The 12,962-nt window shown below is 36.3% G+C and overlaps 1 long non-coding RNA gene across 1 annotated transcript in view; it reads left to right on the top strand.

The window, feature by feature from the left end:
• The first annotated feature begins 406 nt into the window (after positions 1-406).
• The window catches only part of LOC145723040 (uncharacterized), a 217,066-nt gene continuing 204,510 nt past the window's right edge, over positions 407-12,962 (top strand). The window contains exons 1-2 of the long non-coding RNA XR_014147763.1: positions 407-519; positions 4,351-4,433. This is a non-coding gene — a long non-coding RNA (uncharacterized LOC145723040). The remainder of the gene's footprint in view (positions 520-4,350; positions 4,434-12,962) is intronic.

The raw sequence follows: 12,962 nt of genomic DNA, 5'->3' as shown, positions 1-12,962 counted from the left end.
TGGAAGTTCTGTATTTCAGCTGCTTGGACAGATTTTAAAGTGATGCTTGGCAATTATGCAATGAGAGCAAGAAATCCTTTCCCTGTGAAACTTCCTGTAAGACAGTAATCTGAATACAGAAGTGACATTTATCTTGTGAGGCTGCAGTAGCATCTTTTGAAATCAGACCTGGGCTCTCCAGCTAGAGACAACAGTGTGTTGGGCGCATGCATCAATTTAGCGCTCATAATCCCTCATCTTTTTTTTCTTTTTCTTTTTTTTTAAGTAATCAGTTATTCAGGGAATTGGTCACAGTGTAAACTGCCTCTATTTTAAGTGACTTTCATTCTTGAGGTATCCCGGACTATAAGAAACACTTCAGTTGCTCCTTGTAAGACATGGAAGAGATTGAGTTTAAAGATAAGGGTTTGTTTCCTCTTCACAAGAGACAAACTGTTGGATTATTTGTTCAGGTCTCCTGGGCAGCTGGAACAGCGGTAGCCACGGCAGCCAGCTGCAGTGCGAAGCGCATCATGTACGGTAAGAGGGAGATTTGGTACCCAAGGAAATGAAAAAAATATTAGAGCTGTTATTATCTGTACTTACAAAGAAGTACCGCATGGCAGATAACAGCATTCGAAGTTCTCTTTTTTATTTATCTTACATTACATCTCCTGAACAAAGCCAACGTGTAGACAACTGAAGCTTGTTCTAATAACAAAATTGTTGCCTGAAATGAAATTCTTGACATACCAATCATTCTCTGTAGCCAAATCCTTTTTTCCTATAAAACATGTTTGGAGAGTACTTTAATGAATGTTTTGCACTTAGTCATCCACTTTATTTTCTGTGCTAAGAGATCCTTCAGTAGCCACAAAAGAACAAAGCTTTCCTCGGCAGTATATTTCCTGGCATGTTATTAGCAAAAGGTCTTCCCAGGGAGTTAAGGAGAAAGAAGCTGACAATGACAGAACAAACATGACTTTTTTTTTTCTTGCAATTAAAAAGAGCAAATGAGAAATTTTGGTATTGCTATTTTTGATACTGTCCCTGAAGTTTTGAGTGAGAATGTTCTAGGTCTGAGAAAAATCTGAGACCTCAGAGATCTGACAAAGGCCAACTACTAACGTAACTACTAATTGATGGAAATAGACCATGCCAAATTAAGGCTATGGTCCTTGAGTTTGAGGTGGATGACGGAAGACACATTTTAAGGGAGGAGGAAGTGAATTTGGGCTTAGTCCAGATAAATCAGTGTTGCAAGTGTGTGATAACTTCCCTTGAGCAAGGCACTCTTTTCATCTCATCCTGAACCTCTCTCACCTAACAAACACTTGAACTTTTCATCCCACAGTTAGAAGTAATATTTTATATGAGCTACCCTTGAGTAGAGTAACACTGTATTTACCTGTTAATTTTGAACACTAAGATCAAGATCGGCTTCTTTTCTGAGAGCATGTTTTGGAAACTAGGTAAGGGATGAGACTCTAAAGAACAGTAACATTAAGGAGTTAAGATCTCCACTAACGTATAGGTTCCCTGAGGGCGAGAGTGGCATCTCTTGTTTACCGTTGAGCTCCACATGCCAAGCATGATGCCTGAAGCAGTATATTTGTTGTTGGAATGAAGGCACATATGGAGGATGAAAGCTGGGAAGAAATGTCACTGAGATTGGAAAAGGTACCCCAGACAAACTTTAAGCGTGTCACAAGTGTCTAGACTTGAACTGCTGTTTCACTTAGTAGTTGCTGGACAGCTGTTCCCACTGGTTTCTTAAAAGGAGCTGGAAATGTTGCTAGAAAAGTCATCCAATTTACTGAAGCAATGCTTCTCAAAGTATCTGTGGTGAAGGGTCAGTTTTGTTTTGTTTTGTTTGCATTCCATTGTGGGCTAATACTTGTCATAAACCGTAATGAAAGTGAATTAAAAGAATAAGTGAAATGGAAGAAGAGGATATATATATGTATATATATACGTATATATAATTCAAGGCCATTTTAAAAATTATCATTAGTTTCTGCAACGTTAAATCCCTTTGTATGATTGCTATAAATGGGTGAACAAGCATCCTCTCCTTCTATACTTCTTTGTTGTAGCCTGGTAACAAGTTTCCTGGAGGGCACCAGTTGCAGACCACACACTGGGTAGTGCTGCACTAACGAGCACCCTGAGTATCACCCTGTTATTTGAAAGGCTGTGGAGTGACCTGGGAACTCCCAGGAGATTGGCTATTCCAGCAGGGAACTGCAGAGCCAGGAGTGATGTGATGCATTCCAGCTCTGCATGCCAACTCTGCTCTCTGAAATACAGGTAGAAAGAATTAAAGAAGCAATCATTTTTCAACACAATTACTTGCCATAAAATAATGTCCAATAAACTTCAGACAAAACTGACTAGATACAGAGAAAACTACCTTCTCTTCTCCTCTCCCTGTGCTCTGCCAAAGGCAATGACTGGGTTGAGTGAGGATTGCAGGTAAACCAAGAACTTGTTTAACTAGATACTATTTTCCGTCCCGTAGAATGTAGGTTCTACCAAGTTAAATGCATTGACTCTTTTAATCACATTTGCCAGGGGTCTTATAATGACAGATTTTTCTATCCATTTTAATTTTTTTGTGTGAACTATATTCCTTTTTACTAGTTTATATTTTAACACCTTTTTAAAAACATAATTATTTCCTTATTGTGATTGTATGAATGTAATGTATTGCTGATTATAGGTCTAGCTCCTAAAACTGAAAACTTTGCTTATCAAATGCATTTTAATATTTACATTTTTTCCTTATATAATTTTGTTATCCTTAGGAGTTTTGATGTATTATACTTTTGTTTTATTTCAGGCCTACATATTTTGTAATTTCTTTCCAATTTCTACCTTAGGTTATGTATTGTTTAAAATTGCCCAGTGATAGGTATTAAGGAGGGCACATATTGTTTGGAGCACTGGGTGTTATATGCAAACAATGAATCATGGAACACTACATCAAAAACTAATGATGTACTGTATGGACTAACATAACATAATAAAAAAATTAAAAACAAAACAAAACAACAACAACAAAACAAAGATAAAATTGAATTTTTTTAGCTTCCAAATATATCTTAGCAACATTTGGTTTTGAGTTCTAATTTCACTGAATTGTGGTCAGTGAACATGGGCTCTATGGTATTGATTTAAAAGAAATTGTTAAGATTTCTTTGTGGTCTAAGAAATGTATAGTGCATATTTTATGTCATACTTGTTTATTAATATATGTTTCTCTGAGTTCCTATTAATAGCTTTCCCTTTGAATTATATTTTACCTAATGCAACTAGCTTTTGGTTAGTATTTGGGCCCTATAACTAATTCTACTCTTTATTTTCAACTTCATATTTTATTTTAGTTGCATTACTTATTATGTAAAAGTTACATTTTTAAAATCTAAGCTGAGAATTTTCTGGTAACAAATGATACATAATACATATGTTTTTGGTAAAAAATTAACTCATTCTATACATTCCACATCCTCCTGAACAAAACAAAAAAGAAATTTGACTTAGTATTAACCTGGGAACCAGCTCAAAAATGATATTGCTTCCTCTGAAACAGGATGCTAAGGGGAAAGAGAAAAAAGAATGGGGAAAAGAGACAAGAGAATTCTGTAAACAACTTAAAATAGCATTGAGGTTCAGAGGGGAAAATGGAGATCTGTGACAGCTGACTAGATCTTTGTGCACATGGACAGGAAAAAGGTAACGTATGATACCCCTTCAGTTAAGGAATTCTGTGTTCAATCTTCTTATTAGACACTATAATCACAGATCTTCCCATATCGAAGGTAAACATTTCTTTAATACCATAATCAGAAGCCTGAATATGCTGTGCTGAAGATACTCTAAAGGGGTAACTGTAAGAGAACAAAAGGAAACATTTGATGTCCCTAAAACACAGTCTTTGAGGATAAGAAACACATGATCCCTAAACTGATGGTGGAGGAGGAAAAATACTCAGCAGTTGAAAGGAGAGGCTTTTTAATAAGTGTGGCTCTGGATCTCCTTAATCAAAGCAGACATGCTCGTGGCATTCAGGTGAGTCAGAATCCTTTGGGAACCTGAACACATTAAGGAGAGAATCTGAAAATACCTCACTTCATATCCTCCATTTCATTTTCCAAATACTGCTTAGAAAGCAGAAAACAGCATCTGGGTAACTTTCTGTTTCAAAGTAGCGTCTAAAAGAATTGTCTACTTTTCCAGGAAAATGGGGTGTACCTCCCATTTTTATTTCATTTCTTAGGGACAGGAAGAAGAAGAGAAAGGTAGATATCAGGGACAACAAACTACATTTTGACCTTTTGTGGTGTTTTTCGCTTGTTTGATTGTTTTTAGGGAGAGAGGAGTATGTATGAGCAAAATGAAGAACCAGAACATGTATCTCCATTGGAGGGAGAAGTTTCAGTGATGGTGCCAAGGTCTGTAATTTACAATGTCTAATTTCTCCTTGCCCTGTCTTCCATCGCTGGTTCTTCTCCACTCTGGGTTTCTCCACAGACTCCCAAATGCTAAATATCTTCATGAAATAAAGTGTTTCCAAGGATTCATTTCTTCCATACCTTGAGCCTGCCAATGTAGCTACTCAGGAGAGGTTAAGAGGTACTTGTGCTTTCTTATTCGGTTATATGAGGATATGCTAAAGGGTGTAAACACTTTTATTTCTTGTTTGCAAAAACAATAGTCAGCTCTGTACAAGTTCACACTGAGAAGGAAAAAAAGAGTTTTGTTAGTATTTGTCTACTAGTATGAGCTCCATTTTTCACAAATTTGTTTTTTTCCTGAGACAATTGTATAAAATGTATAGATTGGGGATTTTTCTTAAATCTGTAATTGAATGAGTGACGAGACCAGTAGATCACAGAAACAAAAACAGAAGTTATATATTTCAGTTTTCACAAGGATTCTGGTTTAGTTTCACATAAATATTAAGAAAATAGTTTAGATCATACATTCAGCGCATCTAGCGAGTTACATAGTCCACAAGTACAGCCATTGAGATTCAGTGTTCTCTGGGGAGAAAGGAGATGGGACAAAGTAAAGTTCTAAGAGAGATCTGTTATGAATCCAAAATAGATATTTTGTTGATATTTTGTTCATCATGCATGTTTTTTCAGACATCTTATTGTTATACCCTTTCTCAAATAAAACCTGCAAACTGTAATAATGAAAATTTATAAGCAGAATTATTTGGTAGTCACTTATTTTCTAGTTTCAGTTTCAGAAGAATTACTTCTTTCAGATAAACCATGATATCAATAGGAATGATTTAATGAGCCTGCCATTTTAAGTCCAGATTACTGGATAAGTATGTATGTATGTATGAATGTATTTAAAAGCAAAATAGAAATCTATGAGTCCACAATAGAAACTAGATAGCTAACCTGCTAGGTAGATTAGATAAATGTCTCTTCTTACAATAGAATGCTGATTGATAAATATAGAAGAAGCAGCAGAGTTGAAAAATTATTTTGCAGTTATAATTCTAAATATTTCAAGAGTCATGAATGAGTATTAAGTAAGTCTAGGGGTCCAGCCATTATTGTGGAGTACTAGGGTAATCTTGTTTATAATAAATTGCCTAAATAAAGAATAAAAAGTTTGATGAAGATCAGAATATCTGCATAGTCTCAAAGTTTCTGTCTGCACATTGCTTACTAGTTACAGAACAGAAATAATAACTATTTAGTGTGAAACCTAAGGGACACTCTGATCGGGTGATCAAAATTAACATCACCAATAAGGGACAGATAGACATGGTGGGCCTCCAAATGGGATAGCCTCTAAAGGTCACAACATAGTTTATGTAGTATTCCAGCAGCTGGGAATGCATAATTTGCATCTTAATCATGAAGAGATATCAGACAGAACCAAATTGAAGAACATTCTATAAAATCACTGGTCAGTATCTTCAAGCCACCATTGTTATGAAATACGATATTTTCCCATCTTGAGACTCTGCTTCCCTAAACCGTGATTCCTGGTATTCACTTATTTGACTCTCCAATCTTAGAAACAGCAGTTTGCCTTGCATTCTTCTCCTTTAGGGGTCTAAAAAGAATTGTTGATTTTCTAGCTTGTTTATTTTTTGCTTCTTGTTAGAATGGGGTGTGACTTCCAAGATGCTCACATGGGGAATGGGGTGTTTTAAAGTCTTTGTGTGATAATTCCCATTTGAGTCATCTCAGGATTTTCACCTGTTGATTGTCTTTTCCATTGACAGTTAGTCATATTCTTGGGTCATATTCTCCTGGGTCTTTTTATGCCAAATAATTTTGGAATGCATTCTGGACAGGTAGACTATTTTGTTAAGAGAATCAGGATCTTATAAAATCCTCTGGAGAATGTTGATTTGCTGCTGATGCTGCTGTTGTTGTTTGGCCAGGCAACTGACTTGCTTAAGTTCAACAAGTTCTTTCTTGCCTTCTGCCAGCAGTGATTCCTTTGTCAGCTAATTTTTCTTTTCTTTTTCTTTTTGTTTCCACCTAAGCACCTGGGGGAAGGACTGTGGCAGGCGCCAGCTGTGGCCCCCAGGATGCCCGCCTCTCTCCTTCCCCATCCCAGCCCTGGACTAGGTTGTCAGCTAATTTTTCAAAGCATTTGTTATGGTAATTAGATCTGATCCATCTGTGCCACTCATAGTTTTTTGGGATTTGGCAGTAGTTCTCAGTCTTTCCTCTGCTTTTGTGAACCTGTTCCACAATTGTCCAGGTCGGGGGTAAGCCCAGTACTTGTGTTGATTCATACACATAACTATGGAATTTTCTGCCCAGTTGTAACTTCTTTAAGAGTTCACCTACAATTTCAGGTTAACACTGGCCTCCTTTCCAAGTTCCTCTGACCTGAAATTTGGACTTTTTTCTAGAGTTTTAGCTTCCTGAGCATTTATATTTGACTGACAGGTGTCTCCTTTAGGGCAAAATGGTGAGGAAATAGAAAAATATTAGGAATTCTATAGCATACATTTTTTCGAACAACAGCAACCCCTTTTTCCTAGTTCATCTGGTCAGAGATAAAAGTTTGACTTTGGGATTTTATATGCCCTTGACTCCACCTCCAAAACTGCAGCAGCCATACATCTCTGCAATGATTTTACCCTGCAGCAGGGCTAGAGAAGAAAAAAAAAAATAAAGACATGAAAGAAAAGAAATTCACCTAGAATTCTCAACTTTTTCTGGTCCTATAGCCAGAAAGAGGATGTTTCCCTTAAAGTTTTTGCTGTTTGCATCCACTGCACAGTTCCATAACTCTAGGTACTGGATCTTCCTTGGGTCAAAGCTGGGAAAAGGAGAGAAAAAAACATTAGAAAATGTGCTGGTGTTGATTATTCCTCAAGTTTTGGCCCTCTTTTATCTGCCTGTTGTTTACTTTTTCAGAGTTCTCAGATAGTCACATTTTGTATTCTTTCAGGTTTTATAGTTGTAACTAGTGGGAGAGATAGGCCCTTGTGACTTTATAGTATGGCACTGAAGTCTTCATTCTTATAGGAAAATCCCCTGAAATATTAAATGGGAAAGGGTCATATTGTATGTAACCTAATTTCAAATGGCCCAGAAAAATTAATTATATACACATAGATCTAAATGTGGATATAGTTATAGAAGTATTTTTGAAATTACTTTATTTCCATTGTATTCACTTGCATAAAATCTCTGTAACAAAATAAGCAAAATAGAGATGAGCATAATGAGTGTGCTCTATTCTAGCGGAACTGTGATATCCTGCTGAATTATAAAAATGTCACAAAAATTTATTCTTTAAAGTTCATCAATTATTCCAGGTGTTGATTTTGGATTAGACAATAGCGCTTTTTTCATAAAAACACTTGTTTCAAGGTCAGTGGCATAGGACTTGGAAGATTTTTTATCTTCCTGAAAGTCTATGCTTCTTCCTTTCCTCAAAACAAATGAACAAAAAATAACAAACTGTAGTATCACAGGGTCCTAGAGTTTTTTAACCAACATTTCACTCTGAAAAATATTGAATAATTTCTTTTATTATAAAATGTAAAATTCTATGTGTTACCCTATTATATTTAAATGACTTTGGGTGGTAGTTTTGGGGAATATACGCTTTCATTTACTCTTTCTGATTGACCATTATTACATATTTGGTTGATGATAGTATATCTGAATTAGTCTAATATAGCTCCTGCCTTCATGGAATACAAGTCTAATGGAGAAAACATACAACAATTCACAAAAAGATCAACAGAATAATTCTAAATGGTGACAAATAGGGTGTTAGGATAAGACATAAATGAATGAGACCAAGGAATAGGAATGTTTCAGGGAGAGGAGACATCCAAATGTGTAAGGAAAGAAAAATCTTTGGCATACTTGAAGAACCAAAGGAAGATCAATGAGGTTGGAGATTAGTGAGTGAGAGAAAGAGTGGGAAGATCTTAATGTAGCCTGGGAAAATCATATGGGACTCTGAAAGCCATGATAAAGGATTGAAATTTTATTCTAAATGCAAAAGGAAGGCACTATTTATTAACATATAAAATTTACAATAAGAAATTTCTCCAATTACCAAGTGAAAAATGGATTGGATAGAACAAGAATGAAAGAAATATAAGTTGGGAAGACTTTACTTTAATCAAGAATAGATGTTAGCTTGCACAATGTTGGAGGCTATGGAGATGGAGACGTGAATGAACTGGGGATGTATTTTTGAGATAGAATCAGTAAGAAATGATAATATATTAGATGTTGGATTTTGAGAGAATATTGAGACATTATTCCCAGGTTTTTAGCTTGAGTAGTTGGTTGGATAATTATGCAATTTATTGGGATGATGAAGAAGAGGAAATAAACATCTGAAAGGAATTTAATCAAGGATTTGATTTTGCTTATCTTAAATATCTCATTGGAAGTGGGAGAGGGTGATATTTTGGTCACAGATATACAGGTTAATGTTGAAATAGAGAATGATAATGAAACAAGAATGATAATCTTTTTTTTCTTATAGTAGTGGCTGAAGGACTCACTCAAGGTTTAAAGAGAGGTATATTTTGAATAACAATTGTGAAAATTTTACTAAATAATGATAATGAAAAGAGAGGCTGACAGAGAAATTTTGAAGTCTCAGTTGAAGTCAGATACCATGAATTTGCAATGAATATCTTAGTATATACTAAAAATGTACATCATTAGAGATGTTTTTTGAAATATCATATTAGTGATGTATTCTTCATCATGGATTCCTTTAGAGGTGTAGACAACATTGTTCTTGAGTAATTAAGACATTAGTGCTTTACATGCACACACAGGGAGAGTGGGAAGCCATGTGAAGTCACTAACAGTGAGGCACCCCACAGCTGTTTGTGGGTCTGGATCAGTCCCTGCCTTCTATCACTGGCTGACACTAGTGCCCACCTGCAACTAGTCCCCACAGCTGTGCACCTGCATGCCACAGCCTGACTCTATCACCAGACTCCAATAAAGTGTGTACACCTAGAGGGAGAGCATGCAGCCACAGAAGAGCAGATGGAAAGTCAGGGTCTTTGCAGCTGCCAGTGAGCCTATGGTTGGCCCTGGCCCCCGTTATTTACCCTGGCCCCCATCACTACAAGTATGTCTGCATCTGGTCCCTTCAACTATATAGGAATCTGCTAATGGCCTCAATAGCTGAGTGTGTGCACACCACTGGCTCTGGTCACCATTGCTGTCTGCTCTGATCCCTCGCTACTAGATGAAAGGTGCCATTTTAGGACCCCAAAAGTCCTTGTAGCCACTGTGGACCCCTGCAGTGCTTGCTAAGGACCACACAGTTGTTGATACAGTGGACTCCAGAGACCTGAGCTAAAGAATATCATGTCCTCCTGGGCCCAGTGCCACCATGTGTCTTCACAAATTGGCATCTTGCATCACTAGACCTGGGGTCAAAGCACAAGCCAGCATGACCCCCCTGAGAGTTGAAAGGCTTCCCTTACCAAAGTCAGTCCATAAAATTTGGAAAAGGTGGGTGCTTCTTCAAATGCACAGAAAACTACAGAAGACTCCAGAGATCATGAAGAATCAAGGAAACATGTTTTCACCAAGGAAATACAGTAAACTTCTAGTAACTGGCCCCAAAGAAATGGAGATCTAGAAATCTAGAAATTCTAGATCTAGGAATCTAGAATTCAAAATAATTGTTGTACAGATAATCTGAATGCTACAAGAGAACACAAATAAATAGTATAGCAATAGGAGGAAAACAGCAGAAAAACAAAATGAGAAGTTCAACAAAGGGAGAGAAAACATAAAAAAGAACCCAACATAATTTGGGAGCCAAAAAATACAATGACTGAACTGAAGAATTCAACAGAGAGTTTCAATAACAGATTTGAAAAAGTAGAAGAAAGAACCAATTAACCAGAAGACAGATCAACTCAAATTATCTAATCAAAAGAGCTAAATAAATAAGTAAATGAGAAGGAGAAAAGCATATGGGAATTATGGGACATCAGCAAAAAAAAAAAAAAAGAAAAAGAGAGGAAGGGGTAGAAAGCTTATTTAAATAAATAATGGCTGAGAACTTCCCTAGCATGAGGATAGATTTGGAAATTCAAGTTCACTAAAACTAATAGGTCACATCAAAATTTTAATCCAAGATGATTTTCTTCATAGCACATAATAATAAAACTGTTTAAAATCAAAGACAAACAGAGAATTTTAAAAGCAACAAGAGAAAAAAAAAATTCTCTTGAAAGAGAACCCCTGTAAGGCTATTAGTGGATTTCTCAGCAGAGCCCAGGAGACAATGGTATGATATTTTCAGAGTGTTAAAATAAGAAAACTACCAACCAAGAATACTCAATGCAGGAAAGTTGTCCTTCAGAATTGAAGACTAAATAAAAACTTTCACTAATAAATAAAAGCTGAGGGGTGCCTGGGTGGCTTAGTGGGTTAAGTGTCTACCTGGCTCAGGTCATGATTCCAGGGTCCTGGGATTGAGCCCCGAGTAGGGCTCCCTGCTCCACGGGAAGCCTGCTTCTCCCTCTGCCTGCTACTCTCCCTGCTTGTGTGCTCTTGCTTTATCTCTCTCCCTCTAATAAATAAATAAAATCTTTAAAAAAAAAAAAGCTGAGGAAATTTATTGTCATTAAACCTGCCTTACAAGAAATGCTGAGAAGAGTTTTTCAAGCTGAAACAAAAGAATGCCAATAAGTAACATAAAAACACAAAAATATGAAACACACTGGTAAAGGTAAGCATATAGTGAGATTCAGAATATCTAATACAGTACTAGATGATGTGTTAATTGACTACTTAACTCTAGTATAAAGGTTAAAAGAGAAAAATATTAAAAATAGCTATAGCTTCAACAAATTGTTAATGGATATAGAATATTAAAGGATGTAAATGGTGACATCAAAAACATAAAAGGGAAGTAAAAAATAGAGATTTTTATATGCAATGTATGATAAATTGTTATCAGCAAAAAATAGACTGTTAATTACGTTAGAAATATATAAGATGTTTGGGGTTAACCTCAGGAGAACCACAAAACAAAAATCTACTATAGCCACACAAAAGATAAAGAGAAGGGAATCATAGTATACCACTATGGACAATAATCAATTTACCAAGGAAGACAGCAAGAAAGAAAGAAAGGCAAAATGGAACTACAAAACAGCCAGATAACAATTAATAAAATGTCATTAGTAAATCTTTACCTAGCTATTTAAATGTTAATGGATTGACTCCTCTAATTAAAAGGCATAGAGTGACAGGATGGTTAAAAAAACAAGCCCCAACTACATGCTACCTCTAAGAGACTCACTCCAGGTTTAAGGACACATAGGCTCAAAGTGAAGGGATAGGTTATCCAGACAGAAAATCAGTAAGGAAACATTGGATCTGAACCATACTTTAGACAAAGATATAAACAGAACATTCCATCCAACAGCAGTAGACACTTTTCTCAAGTATATACAGAACATTCTCCAGAATAGATCAAATTATAGGACACAAAACAAGTCTTAGCAAAAACAAATAATACATTGTATGTTAAAAAAAAGAAGAAGATAGTAGGAAGGGAAAAATGAAGGGGGGGAAATTGGAGGGGGAGACGAACCATGAGAAACTATGGACTCTGAGAAACAAAGTGAGGATTCTAGAGGGGAGAGGGGTGGGGAAATGGGTTAGCCTGGTGATGGGCATTAAAGAGGGCACGTATTGCATGGAGCACTGGGTGTTAATCACAAACAATGAATCATGGAACACTACATCAAAAACTAATGATGTAATGTATGGTGATTAACATAACATAAAAAAAAAATAAAAAGACTGAAATCATACCAAGTATCTTTTCTGACCACAATGGTGTAAAATTAAAAGTCAATAACAGGAAAAAAGCTGGAAAATCCACAAATTTGTGGAGATTAGAAAACTTGCTACTGAACAACTAATGGGTCAAGAAGAAACAAAGAGGGAAATGAAGAAATATCTTGAAACAAATATAAAAGGAAGCACAACATATCAAAACCTATGGGAGGCAGCAAAAGCAATTCTAAGAGGGAAGTTTATGGTGATAAACAACTATATTAAGAAAAAAGAAAGATCTCAAATCACCAACCTCACTTTACACCTCAAGGAACTAGAAAGAACAAACCAAGTCCAAAGTTAGCAAAAGGAAGAAAATAACAAAGATTATAGCAGAAATAAATTAAATAGAGACTAGAAAACAATTGAAAAAAAATGAATGAAGCCAAGAGTTGGTTTTTGAGAGGATAAAAATGTGACAAACCGGGCGCCTGGGTGGCTCAGTTGGTTAAGCGACTGCCTTCGGCTCAGGTCATGATCCTGGAGTCCCTGGATCGAGTCCCGCATCGGGCTCCCTGCTCGGCAGGGAGGCTGCTTCTCCCTCTGACCCTCCCCCCCTCATGTGCTCTCTCTCTCTCATTCTCTCTGTCTCAAATAAATAAATAAAATCTTTTAAAAAAAATGTGACAAACCTTT

This window comes from Leptonychotes weddellii, chromosome 8 (genome assembly GCF_054177405.1).
Source record: "Leptonychotes weddellii isolate Sample4059 chromosome 8, ASM5417740v2, whole genome shotgun sequence".
In the NCBI taxonomy this organism is placed as follows: domain Eukaryota; kingdom Metazoa; phylum Chordata; class Mammalia; order Carnivora; family Phocidae; genus Leptonychotes; species Leptonychotes weddellii.
The sequence above is the reverse complement of the archived record's forward strand: the minus strand, read 5'-3'. Positions and strand labels throughout refer to the sequence as shown.